We start from the raw sequence: 6804 nt of genomic DNA on the forward strand, positions 1-6804 counted from the left end.
ATGGGTAGAGGCAATTGCAACACCCACTAATGATACTAAAACAATGATAAAGTTCCTCTAGAAACACATCTTTAGTAGATTTGGTGTCCCTATAGTATTAATCAGTGATGGAGGCACTCATTTTTGCAATAAACAGCTTTACTCTGCCATGGTCTGTTATGGAATTAGCCACAAGGTGGCAACTCTGTATCATCCACAGACAAATGGGCAAGCTGAGGTCTCTAATAAAGAACTAAAGAGGATCCTGGAATGGACTGTAATGGCCCGTAGAAAAGATTGGGCAAAAAGCTTGGATGATGTTCTGTGGGCATACAGAACAGCATTCAAGACTCCTATAGGAACTTCTCCATACCAACTTGTGTATGGTAAGGCCTGTCATTTGCCCTTGGAATTTGAACACAAGGCCTACTGGGCAAATAGATTCATAAACCTTGATGATAAATTAGCTGGAGAGAAAAGATTGCTCCAGTTGAATGAGCTAGAGGAGTTCAGGCTCAATGCTTTCGAAAATGCAAAAATTTACAAAGAAAAAGCAAAAATATGGCATGACAAGAAACTGTCATCCAGAGTCTTTGAACCAGGACAAAAGGTCCTGCTATTCAACTCTAGACTCAGATTATTTCGTGGGAAATTAAAATCCCGGTGGAGAGGACCATATATGATTACAAGTGTGTCACTATATGGGTATGTGGAGCTTCAAGATACTGACTCTGATAAAAGATTCATTGTTAATGGACAAAGAGTCAAACACTATCTTGAAAGCAATATTGAGCAAGTGTGCTCAAAACTGATACTAGAATAACATTCAGTGAGGTCCAGCTAAAGACAATAAAGAAGCGCTTGCTGGGAGGCAACCCAGCCATTGGTTAAGCATATCCATTTTTTTAGTAATTATAAGAGTTTGATACAAAATTTATCTTCCATTGGAGTTCATAGAGTTACAGAAGAATTCAGAGTGGAAAACAGAGAAAAGATGCTCTCTAGTAGAAAAATGACAGTAAGGAGCATTTTTTAGCGTTAAACGCCTGAATGGGTGCCATTTTGGGCGTTTAACGCCAGACTTGCAGCATCCTGGGCATTTAGAAAAATACCCAGTTACCTGGTTGGGCGTTTAAACGTCCAGTAAGGAAGGAAAACTGGTGTTTAAACGCCAGCCAAGGTACCTAGTTGAGCATTTAAACACCCAGTAAGGAAGGAAAATTGGCGTTTAAACGCCAACCAGGGGATGGGCGTTTAAACGCCCAAAATAGGCATCAATTTGGCATTAAATGCCCAAAACATGCTACTCCTGGGCATTTAACGCCAGGAACATGGAGGGGAGGAGGTTCTTGTTCCCAACTCAGATTTTTTTTCAAATTTTAATATTTCTTTTCACATTTCTTGCATGAACATGTTACAAATCTTCATCTTTCAATTTCAATTTCAAAAATTTCTTAATCCTAAAAATCTTTTTCTATTTCTTTCAAAATCTTTGTGAAAACTCATATATCTTTTTAATTTCTTTTCAAATCTTTTCCAAAAACGCATATATCTTTTTAAATTCGTTCCAAATCTTTTTCAACCCATCACACTATCTTTTCAAAATTAGATTTATCTTTTTCAAATTTCTCTCTTATGTTTTCAATTTTAAAAATACATCTTTTGCATATCATAACTATCTTTTTACAAATCATGTCTTCTATCATATCTTTTTCAAAATTTTTGAACCCACCTCTCTCCCCTTTAAATTCCCATTCGGCCACCCCCTTTCCTCCAGCATTCGAAATTGTCTCTCCCTCTCTTCCTCTCCTTTTCTTTCTTTTGCTTGAGGACAAGCAAACCTCTAAGTTTGGTGTGATTTTTGTGATCACTGAGTCAAGACTCACCAAGAACATGGCCCCCAAGGAAAAATAAACCACCTCAAGAGGCAAGAAAGAGAATATTCCAAAACCACTTTGGAAGCAAGAGAGGTTCTTAACCAAAGAACATGCAGACCATTATTATAAAATAATGGGTCTGAGGTCAGTGATCCCGAAAGTTAAATTTGATCTGAAAAAAGATGAATATCCAGAGATCCAAGAGCAAATTCGAAACAGAGGCTGGGAAATCCTAGCTAATCTTGAGACAAAAGTGGGAAGAAACATGGTTCAGGAATTCTACTCAAATCTGTGGTAAACAGATAAACAGAGGATGTCTGGAACCACGTTCTATACCTTCCAAACTATGGTCAGAGGGAGGATTATCTACTTCCACCATGACAGCATAAGAGAGATCTTCAAGCTGCCTCAACTACAAGATAACCCGGAATCCTTTAACAGGAGAATTGTGAATCAAGATAAGCACTTGGACCAAGTTCTAGAGGACATATACATCCCTGGAGCCAAGTGGGTAACCAACACAAAGAATGTCCCAATTCAACTCAAGAGAAGAGCTCTCAAACCAGTTGCTAGAAGCTGGCTGGATTTTATTGGGCGTTCCATACTACCCACCAGCAACCGCTCTGAGGTCACTACTAAAAGAGCAGTGATGATCCATTGCATTATGATGGGAAACGAAGTGGAAGTTCATCATCTGATTGCTTGTGAGCTTTATACAATTGCAAATAAGAACTCCACTGAAGCCAAATTGGCCTACCCAAGCTTGATTTTTCTGCTATGTAAAAATGCTGGAGTAAGAATAGGAGTAGATGAGTATATCTCAGTTGATCTCCCAATCACAAAAAAGTCAATGGAAGGGCAACAAAAGTAAGACATTCCCATCAAAAGGAGGGCGCAAGAGTTCTTCCCAGAAACCCCACAGATTGACTACTGGAACCGCTGATGAGAGAACTTTTGTGTGGTCTAGAATTCAGAATAAATTCCCATTGCAAGTATAGCTTCTAAAAAGTCCTTTCATACAAACGTTTTGGTTGTCACAAGTAACAAACCCCTTTAAAATTGATAACCGAGTATTTAAACTTCGGGCCGTCTTCTCAAGGAATTGCAGGGAGGTATGTTCTTATTATTGGTTATGAAAAAGTGTGTTTTGGGGTTTTGGATTATGGTAAAAGGTTAGTTGAATGACAAGTAAAATAAAAAAATAATAGCTGTAAAATAAACTCTTGGCAAGGTATGAGAAATTGGAAGTCCAGACTTAGTTACTCTTATCAATAATAATGACAGTTGAATCTTAATTCCACTTAGTTAACCTTTGCTAAAGTAAAGGAAAGTCAAGGGACTAATTAGTTTAACCTTTGAATCCTATTTATTTCCTAAGAAAAGGTTGGGATTATTGAAGTTCAATTCAATTAGCAAAGATAACAGTTATCAATTATGCTGAGCTAAGATAACTCCTGAGTTACTGATTTCTTAACCAAAGCCAAGAATGTAGAAAGCTATATTAAAATCATAAATATCTGGAATACCTCAAATAAAATACATTCAAAGCAATAAAATCTAACATGGAAAATTTCATAAGCCAATTGGGTAACATAAATCAAATACAAATAAAAGCATTAAAGTATCTCAAAGTAGAAGAGGAGTCAAAATAAAGGAATATTGAACCTGATGTGAAGATGAGATAAATTCCTAATTTCTAAAAATCCTAATCCTAAATCCTGAGAGAGAGCATAATCTGAAGTCCCCTTCATTCTTCCACTTTGCAGCCTTTAATCTGTTATTTCTGGGCTTGAATCTGGGCCGAAAATAGCCCAGGATTCACTGTTTGCGAAATCTGCCACCACTGATTTTCGCAGATGCGACGTGTCCACGTGGATGACGCGTTCGCGTTGCCTATATGTATGGTCACTATAAGAAATTATATATCAAATCGAAGCCCTGGACGTTAGCTTTCTAGCGTAAGTGAAACCGCGTCATTTGGACCTCTGTAGCTCAAGTTATGGTCGTTTTAGTGCGAGAGGGTCAGGCTGACAGCTTTGCAGTTTCTCCAACTTCTTGTATCCTTCCACTTTTGCATGCTTCCTTTCTATCCTCCAAGCCATTCCTGCCCTATAATATCTGAAAACACTTAACATACATATCAAGGCATCTAATGGTAATAAGAAAGGATTAATAATAAGCAAATATAAGATCAAAGAAGCATGTTTTCAATCATAGCACAAAATCAGGAAGGAAAATGTAAAACATGCGAATTGTATGAATAAGTGAGTTAAGAGTTGATAAAAACCACTCAATTGAGCATAAGATAAACCATAAAATAGTGGTTTATCAACTGCTTAGAAGCATCTATTACCAAGCTGCAAGAAGCTATGGATCAAATGAAAGAAGAACAGCAAAATCAAAATAGCATGCTATGCAAGCTGCTTAAGGAACAGGAGAAGCAAGGGCGTGAACTGCAGGAGCTGAAGCGCCAGAAGCTACCTCTTGAAGGGCCTGACACCCCAAAAAATGAAGGAGCATCCACCTCCCAAAATAAAGGTTGTTGAGTCCTAATCTTAACTTTGTGATAACTCTGCTATTAGAAATCTATTTTTAGAGTCATAGGAATAGTAGTAATTAGTGTCCTTATTTTTTGTTTTTAATTTTATCCCCAAGTAAGTTATAATTTATTTTTCTCATCATCATTAAACATGAATAAAAGAGTAGATTTTTAGTATAAGGAAGCAATTTTATTTTCGAGTTCTTAATAAGAAAAATTCAAATTATTTATATGTGGTGACAATACTCTTTGTTCTCTGAATGAATGCTTGAACAATGCATAAATTTTGATAGTAAAGTTTATGAATGTTAAAATTATTGGCTCCTAAAAGAATGATGAAAAAAGAAAAATGTTTTTGATAATCCTAAAAATCATAGAATTGATTCTTGAAGCAAGAGAAAGCAGTGAAGAACAAATCAAAAAAAAAAAGAAGAAAGCAAGCAGAAAAAGCCAATAACCCTTTAAACCAAAAGGCAAGGGTGAAGAGGATCCAAGGCTTTGAGCATCAATGGATAGGAGGGCCTACAAGCATAAAATTCTGGCCTAAGCGGCTGAATCAAGCTGTCTCTAACCATGTGCTTGTGGCATGCAGGTCCAAGTGAAAAACTTGAGACTGAGTGGTTAAAGTCGTGATCCAACACAAAAAGAGTGTGCTTAAGAACTCTGGACACCTCTGACTGGGGACTTTAGCAAAGCTGAGTCACAATCTAAAAAAGTTCACTCAGTTATGTGTCTGTGCCATTTATGTATCCGGTGATAATACTGGAAAACATAATGCTTAGGGCCACAGCCAAGACTCATAAAGTAGCTATGTTCAAGAATCAACATGCTAAACTAGGAGAATCAATAACACTATTTGAATTTGGAGTTCCTATAGATGCCAGTCATTCAGAACTTTAAAGGATAAATGGAGATGCCAAAATTATTCAGAAGCAAAAAGCTACTAGTCCCGCTCATCTAATTAGAATTTGAGCTTCATGTACACTCTGAGATGCTATTGCCTCTTGATTTTCTTTTTGGCCTATTTCATTCATCAAGTTGCTTGAGGACAAGCAATAGTTTAAGTTTGGTGTTGTGATGAGCGGATATTTTATACGCTTTTTGGGGATATTTTCATATAGTTTTTAGTAGGATTTAGCCATTTTTTAGTATATTTTTATTAGTTTTTGTGCAAAAATTATATTTCTGGACTTTACTATGAGTTTGTATGTTTTTCTGTGATTTCAGGTATTTTCTGACTGAAATTGAGGGACCTGAGCAAAAATCTGATTCAGAGGCTGAAAAAAGACTGCAGATGCTATTGGATTCTGACCTCCCTACACTTGAACTGGATTTTCTGGAGCTACAGAACTCCAGATGGCGTGCTCCCAATTGCGTTGGAAATTAGATATCCAAGGGTTTCCAGCAATATATGATAGTCCATACTTTGAGCGAGTTTTAATGACGTAAATTGGCGTTAAAACGCCAGCTCTCTTCCCTTTTCTGGCGTCAAAACGCCAAAACTGGCATAAATATTGGAATTAAACACCCAAAATGGCACCAAAGCTGGCATTTAACTCCAGGAATAGCCTATGCATGTGAAAGTTCCAATGCTCAGCCCAAGCACACACCAAGTGGGCCCCAAAAGTAGATTTCTGCACTACCTATCCTAGTTTACTCACTTTTAGAGATTTATTTTGTACATTATGACACTTTCACATTTTACATTGTATCTCTATGACATGAGTCTCTAAACTCCATTGTTGGCGGTAAGCAGCTCTGCTGTGTCTCGATGGATTAATGCAATTACCACTGTTTTCTATTTAATCACGCTTGTTTCCATTCTAAGATATTCATTCGCACTTAAACATGATGAATGTGATGATGTGTGACACTCATCACCATTCTCAACTTATGAACGTGTGCCTGACAACCACCTTTGTTCTATCTTAGATTGAATGTGTATCTCTTGGGTTCCTGGTTCACGAATTTGAGTACCTCTCCTAACAACAGAGTGTTCGAATTCGTGCATTGGTGCGCGAAATTGTGAACAATACTTTTCACAACTCTCATAATCCCCGGACATGAACCCCAAAAACTTGGTGTTCAATACCATGGCATTACACAACTTCGCACAACTAACCAGCAAGTGCACTGGGTCGTCCAAGTAATAAACCTTACGCGAGTAAGGGTCGATCCCACGGAGATTGTTAGTATTGAAGCAAGCTATGGTCATCTTGTAAATCTTAGTCAGGCAAACTCAAATGGTAATGGTGATGAACGAAAATAACAAAAAGGTAAAGATAGAGATACTTATGTAATTCATTGGTAGGAACTTCAGATAAGCACATGAAGATGCCTTCCCTTCCGTCTCTCTGCTTTCCTACTGTCTTCATCCAATCCTTCTTACTCCTTTCCATGGCAAGCTTA

The sequence above is a fragment of the Arachis duranensis genome, chromosome 2 (genome assembly GCF_000817695.3).
Source record: "Arachis duranensis cultivar V14167 chromosome 2, aradu.V14167.gnm2.J7QH, whole genome shotgun sequence".
Lineage (NCBI taxonomy): Eukaryota > Viridiplantae > Streptophyta > Magnoliopsida > Fabales > Fabaceae > Arachis > Arachis duranensis.